Source organism: Ailuropoda melanoleuca, chromosome 14 (genome assembly GCF_002007445.2).
Source record: "Ailuropoda melanoleuca isolate Jingjing chromosome 14, ASM200744v2, whole genome shotgun sequence".
Classification (NCBI taxonomy): Eukaryota; Metazoa; Chordata; class Mammalia; order Carnivora; family Ursidae; genus Ailuropoda; species Ailuropoda melanoleuca.
Window position 1 is genome coordinate 29,591,795 of NC_048231.1, and position 20,160 is coordinate 29,611,954.

Consider the following 20,160-nt stretch of genomic DNA (forward strand, 5'->3'; position numbering starts at 1 on the left):
ACTGTAAATATTTGACATTCCTCGTGCTTCTGGTAGCCCCCGCAGTCTAACCTTCTGGGGCTCTCCATTACAGCCTTAAGCCTCAAGGAAACATGGAAAGAAAAGGCCGGGGTATGTTCCAGGCTCTGAAACTCTGCCTCTTTATAAATAGTCACTGCTTGAGGGATGCATGTCAGTTAGGGTGTCCGTAGTTTAGGTTTCTAATAAAGCCTTTTGTGTGTGTTTTGTCAAATATAGACACATAGAATTTACCATTTTCACCATATTTAAGTGTACAATCCTATGGCATCAAGTACATTCACAGTGTCATGCAGCCTTCAGCACTATCCATTTCCAGAACTTAGCCATCATCCCAAACAGAAGCTCTGTACCCATTAAACAGTAGCTCCCCATTCTCCGCTCCTCCAGCCCCTGGTAACCACTCATCTATTCTCTGACTCTTATGAATTTGACTCTTCTAAGTACCTCATGTAAGTAGAATCAGATAATATTTGTCCTTTGGTGTCTGAGTTCTTTCACTTAGCATAATGTCTTCAAGGTTCATCCGTGTTGTGGGGGTGTACAGACTTTCATCCTTTTTTATAGATCCCATTGTGTGTATTTATGCCCCATGTTGTTTATCTATTCATCTGTTGGTGAACACTTGGGTTATTTCCATCTTTGGGCTAATGTCTAATAAAGTTTAACATAATCCATGGGATCTGGCTCCTCTGCAACTTGGGACCAATGTAACAACGACCTTTTACCTCAGTTCATCCTCTAGAAACAGGACGTCAATCAGAGCAACTTCCCACCAGGGCTCTGCAGGCAAGGCTGGGGCTAGGGACGGTGAAGGATGAGTATCTGATGAGTATCACTGGGGACCTTTGCCGAGCTACACGGGAGGGTCTGGCCGGTCAGAGATAGCACCCTGGTTGGGTGGGATTGCACAACACGGGGGTTCTGCTTCTCTCAATCAAGAGAACTTTCATTCATTCATTCAATTAATTAAGCCCGTTCATTCTATTGTTCTCTCGCTCATTCATTCCAATATTGTTTAACACAGTCATGAGCTCAGACTGCCCTGAGCTTCCAACCCTTAGAGGCAGAGAGACAAGCAAATCGACACCAACAGAGCCTAAGGGTAAAGGCTTTGAGAGCAGCAGCGTGGCGTCCTGTGGGAGCCCAGAGGCGGCACCTCTCCTGTACCTGGGTGCCAGGAAAGGCTGTCTGGAGGAAGTTCGCACCTGTGCCAAGTCATTAGGGAAGGGAAGAAGTTAGCCAGTGGAGGCCAGAGGATGGAAAGGCTGAACCAGGCCCGGGAGGGGCCCGGGAGGGCCCAGGGATGAAAGGGAGGACAAGAGCTGATTTATGTATGTGTGTGACTTGCATTTTGAGGTGAGGGTGCAGAGATTCATGAGGCAGGAGGTGAAGCCACAGGTGTGAGCAGGGACCATTCAGTGAGGGAACTCGGGTGGTGTTTAGGCTTCATTGTGGCACAAAAGAGAAGTCGAGTGGCTTTGAAGCAGGAGAAGAAAGTAGATGCTGTTCTACCCTTGACGGAGCCAACATCTGCTGAGCCCTTTCCGAGGGCTGGGTGCTCCTCCAGTGCTTCGTGCTGACCCCGGTTAACCCTCACGACCGCCGACCAAGGCAAGCGATGAGGTGCACGGAGGAACTTACCATGGCCTCCAAGTGGGGGTGGCAGGGTGCGGATACAACCATCATCTCTGCTATTCCGTGTGGTCTGTGGGGCAGAAGCAATTGCCTCTCCTGGGCGCTTGTTGGAAATGCAGAACCTCGGCCCTAGACCTTCCGGATCAGAATCTGCCTTTTAACAGGATCCCCAAGTGGTTCCTGAGCTCACTGAGGTCTGAGAAGCGCTAAGGTGATTCCCAGGACTCCTTGTGTGTTAGAATCTCCTGGATGGTGTCCCGGCTCTACTCCTGGATGAATTACATCAGCATTTCTGGGGCTGCCACTCAGGCATCAGGATTTTTCAAAGTTTCCCCAAGCCTTTTGCATTATGCGTGCCAGGGAAGGCAGGCTAACTCTTGCAGGAACGACCGGGCACCCAGCCACCGGAGGCTCTGCAGCTTTAAGAATGGGAGCTGGCAGCCTTCCCAGAAGGCCACAGGAGGCCACCCCGCCATTGCACGTGGGCCACGTGAGCACGGGCTGCAGGCTGCCACAGTCAGCGCTGGGGCTGGCCTGGGCTTGCAGACCTGAGCCCTGTGAACAGCCCCAGTGGCGGTGGCGCGGGCGAGCCGAAGAAAGAGGACCTTTATGCCTTTTTGGGGGAAGCACACATTCTACGAGACCGTGGAAACAAAGAGAGGAACTGTTTGTAGCCCTAGTCCAGACGTCCCAAACCAACAGTAAGTCAGGAGGGCACAGGACCCGGCTCAGCCCCTCCCGTGCCCCAGGACATCACACACATCCCCACCGGCAGCAGAGCAGCTGTGGGCCGCGCACGGGCTGTTCCCTGAAATTCTTTCTCCACGGGGGGCCTCTGAAAGTCAGGGCTCAGCTCCCCAAGAGGTGCCACCCGACAACACCTCAGGTGTGGGTGGCATGTCTCCACTCTGTCCCCGCGCCTGCCCGGGCCTTGAGGTCCAGGCCACGGCCCCGAGAATGCCAAGGTCATGTGAAAGCAGAGAAAGTAAAACTGAAACCTGTCGATGTAACTGTCGGGCTGGGGGCCACAAGCCTGCCTGTCACGAGGCAGTGAAGCTAATGGCCACAACGGGGGTGACCGAGGGGGCTGTGGCTGGCACGAGGCAGTCGGCCTGCAGAGTTTCCTGGGCACCTGTGGGACATCGGCAGGGACCTTTGAGGAGGGAAAGGTGGAGGGGAGGCAGCAGCCAGATCAACACCTCCACCTTGGCTGGAGGCAGAGCTCTGCGAATGCTCTGCCAGGCTCTCTCCGGGCCTTGAGTCGGCTCGTCTCTGTCTCCACTGGGGGGCCACGACCAACTTGGCACAGGGGGTTGCAGTGGCATGCTTCTGACCCGTGCGCCACCGAACACTAAAGGCAAAGCCTTGTGACTTTGGGGTGTCCCTTCTCTCATGTTATCTGTGCCTCCCTGCCCCCCTCCTCCACTACGGACAATTGAGAGCTAACTATAATCCGCCTTACTTCCTGAGACTGTGCAAAAATTATCACGCATTGGGGGCGGGTAGCAGGCTGAGATCATGTTGGCAGAAAGGAGAAGGTTGGCATTGATTGGCACGCAGAGGAGGGGAGCTACTTTGTGTCTTCAAGAGCACTGGGTACATGCTAAAAGGAAGGGAAGGGGAGGTCTGAGAGTAGGGAGCAAAGAGAAAGCTGGCTTTACCAGCAGGTGGAGTGAGGATGAGGAGGAAGGAAGAAGAAGATGGCCTGGGGTGAAGGGCAGGGCAGGGTGGGGTTAGTGGAGAGAATGCTGAACCGTGGCTTGTCCATCATGACGATGAGGCATCAGAAAGAGCCAGATATGACATTTGGCTGCAGGGCTAGATCCCAGAGATCAATTGCTGGCCCCTGAAATGTTTAATTTATTTATTAATTTGAGCATGCTTGGAAAATGGGGAGATTTCATGTATGACTCTGAAAGTCCTGGATACCAGGCTTACACAGCGGTCCCTACTTACATGCAAGCATTTCGCATGCCCCACCGCACCCCCCAACCTCTGTACCTGCCTGGTTCTCACAGGCATTGCAAATTGCTGCTACTCCTGGTCTTGATAATAATGATTCTCTTCTATGGAGCCTTCTATTGGGTGTTTGTGCGTGAGCCTGTGTGCACACACATACACACACACACACACACACACACCAGGGACACAGGTGTCCTCTCTTTCAATGAATTTCAATTTATCTTTCCCCTTTTCAGTTGAGGGTGACAGATGCACAAATCCAGACATTCCCTTCTCCTTAACAGATTCCACAGCCTTTCCAGGCGATCTGCCAATTGCTAGATGACATTTGCATTAAAAAAAACAGAGTGCATTTTCTTATTTTGGTTTTAAGTATTTCCCAGCCTGCTTTAAGGCGATATTTCACGTATGCCACACTGGATAGCTTTGAAAGCATTTCTTAAATATACGTGAATTCATTTTCTCCTTCCAGCAGTTCCGTGAGATCGATAGTTTGGGTCCCCTTCCTGTGCTCTCTTGGAGAAAACCAACAGCAGAGAAACCAAATGACTTGCCTTGGTCCTGCAGTCATTTTGAAGAAAAGTTAGTCAGAGTAACTGTGTCCTTTACCCTGCATGGAACTGTAAAACGTTCTGCTCTGAAAAGCATAGTGACTAAGGGTAGGATCTCCATCTAGAGTACTGGTTGGACCACTGGTTAGGTCCCTCAGTAGCCGTGCATCTTCAGACAAAGTACCAAACCTCCCAATGCTTCCTTCTGTAAAATGGCGATAACAGCCCTTATCGAGGGAGCGTTGTGTGGATTAAGTGAGATAACATATGCAGAGTGTCTATAACAGTGCCTGGTACACTGTAAGTTTTTAATAAATATCACTATCAGTACTCAAACTATTAGTTATCTGCACCTGTGGGAAATACTCTGTATGCCTTAGGGCACAGGCTAAGTTGTAACAAAACCCCCAAAATACATTGGCTCCAGAAGGATGAAAGTGTATTTCTCTTACACCTGCTGGCCAGGATGTAAACAACTCTGCTCCACAGGGTCCTTCAGGAACCCAGCCTCCCTGAACTGTGTTCCTTCCCACTCCCTAGGGGTGTAAGGTGTCCCCCTCTTCTGCCTGGTTGTAGCTGCTCGACCACCTCCACCCTCTGCTCCTGCCTGCAGGCAAACAGCCCCCTTCTGGATGACACACCTCGGAAGTTGTTCAGGCCCTTCCGCTCAGATCGCTCATTGACCGGAACCGGCACACTTGGCTGCAGGTGAGTCTGGGAAATGTAGTCTTAGCTGGGCCAACTAAGTATGCCCAGCTAACACATAGGAGGAGTCCTCTTACTAAAAGGAAGAAAGGGAGGGCGGAAACTGGGGACCGGTCCTGGTCATGGGGCCATACCTGTCCCAGATGGGCACTTTGGACTAGGGGGCACCAGTGCCCCCTCAGGCTGCCAGTTTCTCGGCCGACCTGAGCTCTACTTCCTGATGGATGCCTGATATACTCCTGGATTTCTTCTTTAGCAAAATCCAGGGACAGCTCTTGGCTCCATGTTTCAGATAAACACCTCTGGTTATCTCCTGCCGGCTTGCCAGACCGACTGTCCGTGAGGTTGGACAGCCTGTCCCCTTACCGCCCAAACCTCCTAGCAAGGGTGGCATTCCTCTGTTTATTTGTTGGTTCTCTTCTGGTCTTTTGACAAATTCCCCAACCTGCAATGTAAATTCCATACTCCAGAGTCTCCAGAGAGTCACTATTCCTTGTGATCTTGAGTCCTGGTGGCTGATGAAGGAGAGGTCCCTGCTCCTTTCATTCTCCTGGAGTCCATCCTTGCATGTGTTGAAGAGGCAACCTTCCCCCCACCTCATCAAAGATTACCTAGGAGCCCACGGGGTTGTAATAAAGAAATCAAGCCACATGTTTGGTGGGTGGTTGGGCGGCCGTGTGGTCCCACAGCTCTGTGGCCTTCGAGTTCAACCTCCATGGTGTCTACATTTCTGAAAGCACTAAGTTAAATAACAACCTGGCTTAATGAAAGCGAGTGTAGATCGACATTCCATTCTTATCGTTGCAAGAAACTGAGATTGGATGGGCCAAAAAAGGGAATACCAATGGTCTAGGGGGAGCTTACTCCAGGGACAGAGAAGGTACTTTGATGTATATTGCCTAATAGATGAAGAGGGAAATTGGTGTTTGTTGAGGACCTACCATGTGCCAAACACCCGCTCAAGGCAGAAGTCAGAGCCCTAAGTAACAAAACAGGCACCTGGTGGACTTTACAGCCTAGCAGGGGTACTCTGCATTAACCATCTCATTTAAACCTTGCACGTTCTGCAAAGCATGTATTTTTCATATTTTGTGGACCAAAAATGTGAGCTCAGAGAAGGAAATGGTAGGGATGGTTTTAACCCCATATCTGCCTGATTCTAAAACTCCTGCTCTTTCCATTTTTGGTTTATCTGCCTCCAGACACTGTCTTTGTTGAAGAGGGACACTAGCCTATACACAGAAGTGACCTGGCCCCTTGTGCTAAACACCTGAACCAGTGACTGCTATTAACTCAGGGCGGGGCTTCACTTGACTGTGGGGGCTGGGTTTTCACTCTAACCCACATCTCTCTCTCATCCCTCTTGCCCACTTATCCTTCTGTGTGCACCCATCCAGCTGAACCGCGCTGCTCCTTCCTGGGGCTCTGACTGCTGTAGGAGGAATTGTCCATCACATCATCTGGACCATTAGAGTCCTGGGTTCCCAAGGCTGCTGGGAAACCCTTCCAAGTGTCCCTAGACCTTCCCCTGTCCTGTTTTATAATTGGTTCCCCTCCTGACTGTTCCTCTTCCATCAACCTGTGTTTGAACCTCCATTTCATTGTCTGTCATTATCATGACGAGGATCTGTCCTGTCCACTGATAAAACTGAACAAAATTGAGGGCCCAATAAGTTCTCCAGGTCCTCCCTAGTAGTCTCCCAGTGTGTCTCCTACTCTGCTTTTCCACTCCTCCCGTGCCAGGGAAGGGGTGTGCTCCTGCCCATGGCTGATCGTGTACAGGGACCCTCCCACCCCCCCGGAAGCCCCCTCCAGTCACCGTGTTCTCTTGCTCACGTTGTCAGCCTCTTGTCTACTGACATTCTCAGCAGTCTCCCCTGTCTGAACAGTACTCTGTCCTTAAACCCATATTTCTGTCTAACTTCTCCCTTCAGTTTCCCTCTCTCTGCACCTTCACAGCCAAGGTTCTTGAAAGAATTGTCTACACTGGCTGTCGACACTGCCCGCCTGCACATTCAGTCCTCCATCACCCATTGTGATCTGGTGTATGTTCCCATGATCAAATGCCCAGACTGATGTCATGAAAGACAGCCATTCTCCAGATCCAGGTAGTGTTTTTCTTCCCTGAGGTGACTCCATCTTTCTAGAACGTTGGTACTATTGCACACCCCCACATTTTGAGCCTCTCTCTCCAGGTGCCTCTGCTCTCTAGGTTTCCACCTTACTTTGCTGGACATTGTTTTCCCTCTCCTCATGGTTTTCCTATGGAGACCTCCTGTTCCACTCATTCCCTGAATGTCCCCTGGGCCTCTGTGTCTCACCCACTGCTCTTCTCACCCTCTCCCTTGCCGTCCTTGGTGTGCTCCCTGCTCTCCCTCCTGACATCTGGTCCTGAATGTCCAGTTTCTCATGGACAGCTGCTGTGGCAGTCCCCAGGCTCCTCCCTCTTCGCATTCTAAAGCCAGACTCCTCATCAGGCTCTTCCAAGACTTATCCATCTTCTTATGTCCTTATTTTAGGAATGGTACCATGACCCCATCTTCCTATGCCAGAGCAAAGAAATCTAGTCATTATCTTGGATCCTACTTCTCATTGCACCTTTTGCTTTCGATCAGCTATCATATTCCAGTGAATCCTCCAACTCCTGTAACCCCCCTTTTCCCCTCATTCCCTTACCATTGGGGAAAGCCTTTATTGCTTCTCGCCCACCTGTGGCAAAGGACCCTCGAGGGACTGCTTCTACTTTTGTCCCTCACTGGGGTCCTGCCGTGGTCAGCCCTCTACTGCCATTGGCTCAGGGCATCCTCCTGCTCTTCAATGCTCCCAAAGATCTCCGATAAAGTTCACGTACCTTCAGTTAATCACATGACCCTTCCTGACTAATTCCTTGCCTACCATTCCAGCCCCTCTCCATCTTGACTCCAAGTGTGCCCGCCACTCAGGGGGCTGCAGGTTCATGCCTTGGGACATGTCTTCGCCAGCAGGGCCTTCTTCCACCTTCCTCTTGGGGCTAATTTCCAGTTGTCTGTCAAAACTCAGCTCAGGCAGCATCTCACAGACCACGACTGCCTGGCACTGCTCTCACAATTTCACTCATCAGCTTCCCCATCAACAGCTCCGGGGCTGAAGCACGGAAGCATGTTGCCTGGCACACAGAAGATGCTCTACAAATGGTAAAGGAATAGACTATTTTTTCAGAAACTTCTAACTCTCGCTCAGGAGTCCTGAGGCATCGGGTTAAGGTCCATTGTAAAACTCTTCAGGGTGTATCCGGTTTTTTTTAATGAAGGCATGGTTTGGCCTTGACAATCAGACATTTAGAAGCTGCACAGCCAGTCAGCTGAGGGCAGAGCAGTTAGTCTTTGCAAATTCACCCCCAAGGAGCTAAGCATAAGGAAGAAGCACGACTGTCCCCCCTTCCCACTGAGTCTTTCCTCTGAGCTGTCAGAATACGTGGTATTTTTGCATTTGCCCTGGGGTTCTTTATTCTCTGGGGTTTCTGAATTCATTCAATTATGGCTTTTGGCCTGGGGGGTTGACAGTTCAGTGGGATTTAAGGCTTCAGGTAGCAAATGGGGTCTCTGTGGGGGTAGCTGCTTGTAAATTCGTGGTGGATTGGACATTCTGTGAACAGTGACTTTCCTCAGCCGGGAGCATGGAAGGCTTGGAGTAAGCCTTGGTGGAAGGTGATGCCGTCCGGGCCGGGGGAAGGAAGCCTTGTGCTCCAGAGCTGTTGTTGGCCTCTCGCTCGGATTCTGTGGTTCAATAGAAGCAAATGTTCATGTTTTACAGAAGTTTTCGTTGTTCATTATGATGGGATTTCACCTCTGTACGTGAACTTCACTTGCTGCCAAATCTGTTCTCTGGACTGGCTGGGGTTCTGTCTGTGGTAATCACCTCAGAATTTCAGATAAGACACTGGCTGGCTGTCCAGCTGTGTGGACCGGGACTGGTCCAATGGCCCAGACCAGGAGAGCCAGAGATGCCAGGAGCCTCATCCAGGCCACCAGAGGAGATCTCTACTTCTCCTGTGCTCCCCATGGCTGAGGAGATCAGCTGGGATCAGATACCTCTCAGAATATGCCGATCAGGACCCAGGGTTTACAAGTGACAGTCCCAACTTACGACTTATACAAGAAAGATGAATTTACTGGCTGAAAATCCCAGAGGGAGATCTGTATTTAGCTATGCTTGTTTGTAGGGTCAGGGATAGCATCATTAAACCATACCTCTCCCTTCATACCCCTTGGCTCTGCTTCTTTCTCAGCGAGTTCCCTTCTCAGGCCAGCCGTCTCTATGGAGGGACAGAAATTGTCCTTGCATCTAGCGATTTCAGGGCAAGAAACTCTTCTTTCCCAACAGCTATCCAAATTCAAAAGGTAATTCTGATTGCCTATTCTATCTATCTGAGTCTGTTTGGGCTGCTAAAACAAAAAGTCCACAAACGGGGGGCTTAAACAACACACATTTACTTCTCACAGTTCTGGAGGCTGGGAAGTTCAAGATCAAGGTGTGGGCAGATTTGGTGTCTGCGTAGAGCCCACTTCCTGGCTGACAGATGGCCATCTTCTCACTAAGACCTCACGAGGCAGAAGGGGAAAGGGAGCTTTGTGGGGTCTCTTCTGTAAAAGCACTAATCCCATTCATGAGGTTTCCACCCCCATCACGTAATCCCCTCCCAGAGGCCCATCTCCTAATGCCAGCACACTGGGGGTGAGGGTTCCAATATATGAATTCTGGGGACAGATAAATAGTCCATTGCAGTGACCATCCCCAAACCAATCAATGCGATCTCGGGGGACAGGGTGTATTGATGGGTCACCTGGGTCTGAGAGGGTGATTGACAGAATGTCTGGGTACGTATTAGTTTCCCAGGGCTGCCACAATAAATTACCATGATTTGGTGGCTAAAAACAACAGAAATGTATTCTTTCACAGTTCTGGAGGGCAGATGTTTGAAAGCTAGGTGTTGGCAGAGCCACATTCCCTGCAAAGACTCAAGGGAATAATCCTTCCTTGCCTCATCCAGCTTCTTTGGCCCCAGGCAGTCCTTGGTGTTGCTTGGTTTACAGCTGTTTCATCTGGTCTCTGCCTCCACCATCCTGATGCCGCTCCTTCTGTGTTTCCCTTGTTCTGTGTCTCATCCTCCTATAAAGACACTCGTCATTGAATTCAGGATCCACTTGATTAATCCGTAATGATCTCATCTTCGGATCCTTCACTTAATTACATCTGCAAAGACCCTTTTCCTGAATAAGTCACAGGTGCTGGGAGTTAGGACTTAGACGTATATTTTTGGGGGGAGGGGGGCATAATGAAACTAATTACAGGGCAGACAGAAAGTAGTAGATAGACACTGCACTGTCCCCCTTGACTGCCTCCCATATAAACAATTTCAGAAATGCACCACCCCAGCACGGTACAGGCTGCCCACATGTAAGGAAAGCTGGCGGCTGCACATTCTTCTTGGTCGGGTCTGGATGTTACTCTTAAGAATCTGTCAGCTGACGGCTAACTGATCAAGTTCAACACCCCAGCATTTAATGGTGGAGGAAAAAAAATAAGACACTTGGAAGAAAAACCACTTGGCATTGAATAAAGGCAATAAGGGAAACAGCGTGTGGCGGTCACTCAGCCAACATGCTGTAGAAGATGATTGGCAAGAAGCCACTTCATATCTTCTGGAAGATAGCAGTTCCTCCGTCATCCAGGGGTGCCTGGGGTTCTGCTCTCTGGAAGACGCTCCCTTGCTCATTACCGTCCACGAGTAGCATCAGAGAGAATGTGCCTTCTGGACACTGTATACTCGCACAGGCCCCTTTATGAGGATCTAAGTACAGAGGTCTGGTCCTGGCCCCAGCAGTTGAGCAATCTCGTGCTGTGGTTTGCTAGACTGGAGTGTCTCTGGCAGTAGGACTCTCTAAACTTTGAGACAGTTGCTGGGCAGTTAGTTTTCTGATAACTCCGTGAGCTGGCAACCGGAGCTGGAGCCCAGTCAAGTCATGCTCTGGAATCTGGACCCTGTCCTCACCGTGTCTGTCTGCTCACATCAGCTCTGTGCTCTGCCCTCCCCTGGCTTTCATTTAGACTTACAGCCATTTGGCCTCTGTGCTGAACACACTGGGTGGTGGGAGAGAGGCAGGGATAATTGGGCCACTTGCCCTCAGGCTCTTTCCCAACGGATGGGGGTCTACAGTGGGGGGAATAGCCACTTTGGCCAGTCTGGGAGGGCCCAGCAAGAGCTGCTGGAGGGGAAGAAGCCCTCTTAGGCTTTCTCTCTTATCTCCCACTGTGTTTTCCTTCTTCCAGACTGTGCTGCCAATAAACTTGGCCCCAGGCAGGGATTTGACTTTTGCAATCCTGAAAGATGATATTCTGGCTCTCAGCTCAGTTGAATTACTGGCCATAGGCAGAAGGAGGATCTCGTAGCTCTGTTTTCCCAATTCGATCTCGTGGCTCTGTTTTCCCAATTCCCTGCTTTCAGAAAGGCCTGTTGAGATTCGAGTGTGTCTTTTTGTTACAGTACCTTACTAAAAACTGAAGAAGGGTGCCTGGGTGGCTCAGTCAGTGAAGCATCTGCCTTCAGCTCTGGTCATGATTCCAGGGTCCTGGGATCGAGTCCCGCATTGTGCTCCCTGCTCAGTGGAGAGTGCGCTTCTCTGCCCTCCCCCTGGCTTGTGCGCTTTTTGTCTCTCAAATAGATAAAATCTTTAAAAAGAAAAAAGACTGAAGAAGTAGCCATCGCATACCCATAACCTGGCTTTTTTTTTTTTTTACAAGTTCTTTGAATTTCCAAACTCACTGGGCATGTAGTTTGAATCCCCAGACTCAACAAGAGAGAATTTATCAGTTTTGCTCCACTTAACAGATATTGCTCACTTCCTGGTCAGAGAGGGGGAGCTCCACACTACCCCACTCCCCACCCCAACACAGCCAATGCCACCTATTAGGGCTTGTCACCTGCAAAGCCCTGCTCCTGGTAGAAAATTCTATGCTACACAGCACATTTTTTATTGCAACTGGATCTGCAACTATCTACATAATGGGAATCAGGAATAGCTGGATCAAGACACTCAAAGGACAGGACGAGGACTTTGTCTGTCTCTTACCCTTCTCGCTGCCCCTCTGTGACTCCCTAGTCCTCGTTTCTGCTTTTCTCTCTGCTGCCTTCATTTCCAGGCTGATTTCATGGAGCTCTAGGCCTCCCATGAATTTGCATAGAGCAAGATTACCCCTTTCTTGATTGTTCCAGCAGAAGGACATGGACAGCTCTGACTGGGCTGGCTTGGGACCTCTGTTCATCCCTGTATTAACCACTGAGGCCAGACAAGAGGAGGTACCCTGATTAACTGTCCTGAGTCCCATGCCCACCAGACAGACCCTCTGGGTTGCGGGGAATGGCAGTTTCTGAAAGGAAAAAATGCTTGAGAGGCGAAAATAAATGTTCACAAGTTAGGCCTCTGAGCAGGTTCTTGGTCTGCATTTTCCTGTTGGTCCAGAGTATGACAGCCTGCCCAGCCTTTGCCTGCACCTTCAGGGGATTTGACCTTTCTCCTGCATCCTTAACCATCATGGAGAGGCTTTTTATCCTTTATGTTTTTTTAAATTGTGGAGTGTATCATGCATACTTATAAGCCATATGTTCAGCTTAAAGAATAGTAAAAAAACACCTGCATCCCCACTTCCCAAGGAAAGAAATAGAACAGTGTGAGTTTCTTAGAAGCCTCTGAATGCCCTTCCCCAGTCAACACTCCTCACTCTATCAGAGAGCACCTATACAGAATTCATAAGCCATGCTTTTCTTTATAGTTGTACCACACACACGCATGCACGCGCGCGCGCACACACACACACACACACACAGCTTAAATCCCTAAGCAGTATATTACTTGGTCTTGCAGAGCATGGATGCCTATTTTAATGCTATATTTAAGAATACAATATATATTCTTCTGTGACTTCTTTCATCCAACGTTACATGTTTGAGATTCATTTATGTTGACGCAAGTCACTGTGGTTCATTTTTATTGCTGCATACTAGTCCACTATGGGAGTATCCCACACGGCATGTATCTCTTCTACTCTTTCGAGTGTATACCTATGCGTGGAATTGCCTGTTGGAAGGGCGCTCACCCCCTCAGTCTCCTGGATGAAGCTAATTTCCCCCCAAAAAGATTGTAATAATCTATGCTTCTCCTAGCAGTCAATGATAGTGTTTTGGTGGATCTCATTCTTGTCAACTCTAATTTTTGTTAGTTGCATGGGTGTGGTCTGTGGGTCCTTGTGGTTGTAAATAACATGTATTTGCTTACCATTGATGTGGAGATTTTTTCCATGTTTATGAACCATCTGCTTTTCCTCCGCTGTGAAATGCCTGTTTATGTCTTTTGCCTATTTTCAAAAGGGCTGTTGGTATTTTTTTTATTGATTCATAAGAGCTCTCTATGGGTTTATAGGATTTTAATCTGATATCAGTCTGTACGTTCAGAGATCTACCCATAGTTTGGGATTGCCTTTGCATTAAGATATTTCCCAATATTATCTTCTAAGAATTTCTTATTTTGTCTTTCATATTTAAAGTGTTAAATCTTTCGTGTTTTAAGTATTTAATCTACCTGGATTTGATTTTTGTGATTGCTCTAAGATGGTCGGCTCCCAGTTTTACTTTCTTCACCACTTATTTGCAATGTCCTCTCCATCAGAAATCAACTTTCCATGTGTGAGTGGTTGTTTGTTTTCCTCCGGGCTCCCAAACTTTCTGTGTTGAGTGCCAGTTTTTCCCATAATCCATTCCAGATCAATAGTTTTATAAATATAATAAAAATCAATTACTAGAAAAATGAAATTTAAAAAGATACACAAAATAAAGGTCCCAAGTTTTTATTATTAGATTCAACGAACTTAAACTTACTCTGTCTGTTGCTATCCAAGTTTCCAAAGGTTTCATGTCTGTATTATTGTGGGCCCATGACAAACAGTTTGGGGGAGATGACAAGCAATGTACAGACTACATTTTGAGTCGTGTTACTCTGTTCTGCTCTACTGATATGTTTGTTTATTCCTGCTCTAATGTCACACAGTCTTTTTAAAAAAGATTTTATTTATTTATTTATTTACATGAGAGAAAGAGAGAGAGAATGCGAGCAGGGGAGGGGCAGAGGGAGAGGGAGAGAGAGAATCTCAAGCAGACTCCGTGCTGAGTGGAGCCCGATGTGGGGCTTGATCCCACGACCCCAAGACCACAACCCAAGCCAAAACCAAGAGCCAGATGCCCAACCAACTGGGTACCCAGGTGCCCCTCACCCAATCTTTTTAAAAAATGTGGTAAAATATTCATAACTTCAAATTTGCCGTCTTAACCATTTTGAGGTATACATTTCAGTGGCATTAAGTACATTCACTCAATATACAACCATCAGCACCATCCAACTCAGGAACTGTTTCAGAATCCCAAACTGAACCTCTGTCCTCATTAAACAATAATTCCCCATTCCCCCCCTCCTCTAGCCCTAGTAACCACCATTCTACTCTTGTCTTTATTGATTTACTATCTCAGGTAGCTCAGATAAGTGGAATCATACGGTATTTGTGTCTGGCTTACTTCACAAGTGTAACGTCATCAAGGTTCATTCAGGTAGCACGTGTCAGAATGTCCTTCCTTTTTGGAATATTCCAGTATATGTGTGTACCATATCTGGTTTATCCATTCATCCATCAGTGGACCTATTACAGAATATTGTGACTAATAATATTGTGAATATTCCACCTATGGAATAATAATAATAATTATATATACATATATGTATAATAGTGCTGCTATGAATATAGGTGTACAATGAATATAGGTGTACAAATGTCTGTCTGGGTTCTTGCTTTCCATTCCTTTAGGTATATACCCAGAGTGGGATTATAGTTTGATGTTTAATGATTTTGAGTAAACATTATACTGTTTTCAGAGAGGCTACCTATACCATTTTACAATTCCACCAGCAATACACAAGTGTTCTAATTTCCCCACATCCTTGCCAACACTTGCCATTTTCTTTTTTTGTGTATCATTTTGTTTTTAATAATAGCAATCTTAATGGGTGTGGGGTGAAGTGGTAATTTTTTTAAAAGATATATTTATTTACTTTAGAGAGAGACAGAGAGAGAGAGCAGGGACAGGGGAGAAGAGGGACAGAGTCTTAAGCAGACTCCGTGTCAAGTGTTGAGCCCGACGCGGGGCCTGATCCCACGACCCTGACATCCTGACCTGAGCCAAAAGCAAGAGTCGGACGCTCAACTGACTGTACCACCCAGGCGACCCTGAAGTGGTATTTTATTGTGGTTTTCCTTTGAGTTTCTGTAACGATTAGGGATTTGAGCGTCTTTTCATGTGCCTATTAGCCCTTTGTATACATTCTTTGGAGAAATGTCTAGTCAAGTCCTTTCTCATTATTTCATTGGGTTGAGGTTTTTTTGTTTTTAGTTTGTTTTTCCTGTTGAGTTGTGGGAGTTCTTTCATTTAATCTTAATTGCTATGGTTTTACAAGAAGTCTTGATAGCTGGTCGGGGAAATATACCCTGCCGCCAAACAGACCCATTCATGTCTGTTCTTTAAAAATGATTTGGCATTTCTTGGCCCTTTGCTCTTCCAAAAAACTTTGGAATCAGTTTGTTGAGTTTCTTTTTAAAAATCCTGTTTGGATTTTGGTTGGAATTGCCTGGAATATGTACATCAATTTGGGAATAGCTGATAAATTTACAATAGTGAATCTTTCTGTCATGAGCATGCTGGCTCTCCACTTACCTAGGTCCTTTAAAGTCTTTCAGTAAAGTTTTATTATTTCCTCCATAATGGCTTTCGCATGTTTTGTTAGATTTACTCTTGGGTATTGATATTTGCTCATGCTCTTATAGGTGGTACCTTTTAAAATTACATTTTCTAATAGTTACCAGTAAATAGAAATGCAACCGACTCCTACATATTGCTTTTGTATCCAGAAAACTTCCTGAACTCTCATACCAATTTTAATAATTTATCTGTAGATAATGCTGGGTTTTCCATTCAGACGATCCTTAGAGCTGCAAGAGGTTTTTTTTCCTTCCTTTCCAATCTCTACACATTTCTATTTGCTTTTTTCCCCCCCTTGTTCTGGTACACAGGCCAGTAGAATGTGGTGATAATGGGACTTCCTAGGCCTTGTTCCAGATCTTAAAGGGAGTGCATTCAACATTTCATCGTTAAGTATGGTGTAGGTTTTTTTATTCTTTTTTTCTTGTCTTGAGAAACAGAATCAATAGGAGATATATCTATATTATCTATTGTATCTTATATATAATATAGAAGAAATTGCTCAAGGGGTCATGGAGGCTGGGAAGTCCCACAAACTGTTATCTGAAAGCCAGAGGCCCAAGGAAGTCAGTGGTGTGCTTTCAGTCTGAGTGAGTCGAGAGGCCTAATTAGAGGACAGGAGACCAATGTTTCGGCTCAAACTGTTGGGCAGAAGGCAAGTCTCCCTTCCTCTGCTTTCTTGCTCTATTCAGGCCCTCCTTGACTTGGATGATGCCCACACACGGTGGAGGGTTCCCTGCCTTACTCGGCCCACTGATTCAAATGCTAATCTCATCTAGAAACACCTTCACAGACACACCAGGAGTAATGTTTAACCAGCTCTCGGGGCACCCTATGACCCAGTCAAGTTGACAAAAAAAATTAACTATCACAATATTCTTGTTGTTGTTACTTGTCTGTTTTATTATTTTTATTTTGTTAGTTGCTACTGATATTGTTCCCCCCCCCTCTTTTAACAATGCTTAAAAAGTATAAAGACCATTCTTAGTTCTCAGACTATACAAAAGGATTTGCCAACCCCTGGTTTAGATTACCCCCCATTCTCAATGAAGTTTTGCTGTTTCCTACAATATAGCGATGCCTGTGTGGTTTCTTAAAGTAAGTATCTTTGGAACTGCTGAGTCAGAGACACAGCCACCACCCACCACGCTAATGTATACCACCCAGTGTGAAATCCGCACTACCGCGTCTCCACCCACCAGATCTAGTGTCTTTTCAAACTAGGACCAACCTGGACCACACCAAGTGCCTCAAACACTCAGGCATTGTGACTCGGAAGGCTGCAGTTAGACTCTGGCTCTCTCTTGCTGCCCTCTCCTGGCTGGCTCGTTGTTGAGAATTCGCTGTGAGTCCTGGTGGAGTTCCTACAGCTCAAGATACCTCCAGGTCCGGTTGCTGGTCTGTAGACTTGTCAAAACCTGTACCAGTGGAAAGTACCAGCAGGACTCTTAACACTGGTTGTGATGGCCAAGTTCATTATTTCTTGTACATAATAAGGTTCTGAGACTTTTTCAGAGCAGGTATTATATATACAAAAAAAAAAGTTAAGATGTAGTGAATGTTTACTATACGCCAAATGTGGTTAAACAAGCATTATTTCACTTCATCCTCGTGACAACCACGTGAGCTCCATCTCTCTCCATTGCTCAGCTTTCCCCTTGGATAGGTGATGAAACTGAGACCCGGAGAGATTACATAACTTGGCCAAGGCCCACAGGTACTGGACTTGGAGCTGGAACTTGGGGCTCAGTCCATACTGATCTGATTCTAAAACCCACGCTCCTCACCTGCTACTCAAGGTTCCCAGTCTCTGGTAGGGTCTAGATCAGTGGGAATCCTGTAGAGCCGGAAACTTGCAATTTTATCAAGCACTCCAGGACTCTGATGCAGGTGTCCTGGAGATCTATACTTCGAGAACAATGCCTCCCATAAATAGATACGGAACTGCTTCCAGCAGAAACATGTAACTATTTAACCCCAGAAGCCTGGTTCTGGGGTGGAACAAAATGCTGGGCCGACCAGCCTTCTTTGAACACAAGAGGAGATGAGAAGAAGTGATAACATGTAAGGCATTTTATCTCTTCCTGTCCCTCCGGCTTCCCTGCCCCAGACCCCGCCTAAGCCACAGAGAAGTGCGGCTTGGTCACATTTACCGAAAGCGGTAGAACATTCCCCTTTGCTGACAAAGAGCTCTGAGCAAGTGCATACTGGTTATACAATAATGCTCAAAATCTGAGGGGAAGCCTGGCTGCTCTGAGGAATGGTGTCACATCTTAATCGAAAAACACATACTGCAAATCCACTTTCCTTTCTTAGACCCGGGGCTCAGGCTGTTGGATCTGGAACTGTTCATGGCTTGCTGGGCCGAGACAAAAGGAAAAACACTTTGTTATAATCCAAACACAATGAACTTGCCGTGAAACAAAGCAGCTCGGGCCACAACCATTCCTTGGCGCGCTCTAACTTTCCAGCCGCAAATCTATGTTGGGCAAGGAAGGGGATGGAAACTTCTCCCCACCTGGTGGCCAGTGTTTCCTTGAACTTCTCTATCTCTCTTTGGCTCCTGGGTGGGGTTGGCCATCATCTATGGAGCAGGGGTATGGGGCACACGCCTGTGAGGGTCGGCCACTGGTTCGTGCCCAGCAAAGAAGAAACGTGGCAGGAACAGAGCAAAAAGGATACCAGGCATTGTGCCGAGTGTTCGATACGATGGAATCTTCCCACAGCCCACAGAGGTGGTGGGATTAGATCTTCATTTGACAAATGAGACAACTGAGGCACAAATACACAGAGTAACTTGCCCAAGACCACCCAGATGATAGGAAGTAGAGCCATGAATCGAACCCAGAGTCCCAGCCCCTTCCGCACAGCCATGTGCCACAGTAAGGGACCCTGTCATCTGTGTTTGCTCTTCGGGAGAGATCTTGCACTTCCAGTCCAAACAGGTTCTGCTAACAGGACTTGGAGAAAGGCCACCTCCCCTCCGACCCAAGAATAATGTAAATACAATGAGCCATTTTTTAAAAATGAGAATACATATGTCAAGCACTTCGCCCAGCACCTGGTACTTCTTGAAGTACTCTGCAGACCTCCAGGCATCGTCAGGCCCCTGGCCAGGGTGTTCCTGGCTGTAGGAGGTTCCCTTGGCCACTGAGTAACAAACACGTCTCAAGTGACTACAATGGATGGTCGAAAGAGGAAGAAAAAATAGCTTTGGACTCGAGAAAGTTAGAATCCAGCTGCGGAATTAAAATAATTTCATATTTAGAAAGAGGGATAAAAGCTTATTAATAGCCTCGCTATCCCTCAGGGTCCTCATTTCTAGTCCCGATCTTAGCGACTAATAAACGGGTAGCCATAGAGAAAACTTCCCTGGGCCTAGGGTCCTCAGTGGGAAAACGGAGACACTACCAGTTTTATTGCGAGGATCGCATGGGCGGTTGAGTCCTAAACAAACAGCACACAGAGCTGAGGGGAAAGGAGGTCATAGGATTCGCCGGGCTTTCTTCAAGACCTGGCTTGGGAACTGAGGTCTGAAGGTGATGGGGGCTTTGGAACTCTCAAGACGAAATCATGTTCCTGGTGCGTTTTTCCTCGCATTATGGAAAACCCAACTCAAACTCGTTTAAACACAAGTGGGATTTATTGACTCACAGACCCAAGAGAGTCAGAGGGGGAGCGAGTCTGAGATACGGTGCAATCCAGGGGTTCTAAATCCATCGTGGCGCCAGCACCGGGTTTTGGGGGGGGCGGGCTTTGGCGGTTGCCATTCGTGTGTCTGTTTTGCCCAGAGGCTGGTCTTGCTTATGATAGTTGAATGACTGGAGCAGTCCAGGGCTCACATCTACAGCCCTGTGGACCTTCTGTTCCCCATTCACAGGACAGTCCCAGGGGACATTCTGATTGGACCCTCGGAGGCCCCATGAACCACTCCCTGCCCGCAGGGGATGGGATTATGTGATTGGCTTAGCTCAGGCCACAGGTTCCACCCCCAGCACCTTGGAGGAGAGTCCAGACTCTTGGAAGCACATGAATCCTCAAGTGGAAAGTGGGCCCTCTTGTGGGGTGGGACTTGGCAAGGAGATAGCCACAGTGCTCACATGGGGGAAATTACTTTTAGAAAATAAAAAGGGATGAGTAGGAGCGCCTGGGTAGCTCAGTAGTGAAGCGTCTGACTCTTGATTTTGGCTCAGGTCGTGATCTCAGCGTTGTAAGATCAAGCCCCATGCCCGGAGTCTGCTTGAAGAGTCTCGCTCTCCTTCTGCCCCTCCCCACTCTCTCTCTTTCTCTCTCCCCCACTCTAGTGAATAAATAAATCTTAAAAAAAAAAAAAAAAACGAGAAANAACGAGAAAGCAGTGTGTGAGAGCGAGCCCACCGTCTTATTTGGCAGAGTGTTCTTGAGAGGGGTGGTGAGGGAGGGCAGCGGAGGCCCTGGAGCCAGCCATGC

At 47.6% G+C, this 20,160-nt stretch overlaps 1 protein-coding gene across 9 annotated transcripts in view; it reads left to right on the forward strand.

Annotated features, from left to right (window-relative positions):
- Positions 1 to 2,147: 2,147 nt before the first annotated feature.
- The window catches only part of DGLUCY (D-glutamate cyclase), a 76,485-nt gene continuing 58,472 nt past the window's right edge, over positions 2,148 to 20,160 (forward strand). For 8 of the 9 annotated variants that reach the window (XR_004620073.1, XR_004620076.1, XR_004620072.1 and 5 more), the window contains exons 1-2: positions 2,148 to 2,357; positions 4,783 to 4,877. The gene's annotated coding sequence lies outside the window, so the exon portion shown is untranslated. Of the gene's footprint in view, positions 2,358 to 4,709; positions 4,878 to 20,160 lie in introns of all 9 variants that reach the window. The other variant, XR_004620078.1, reaches the window with a different exon arrangement.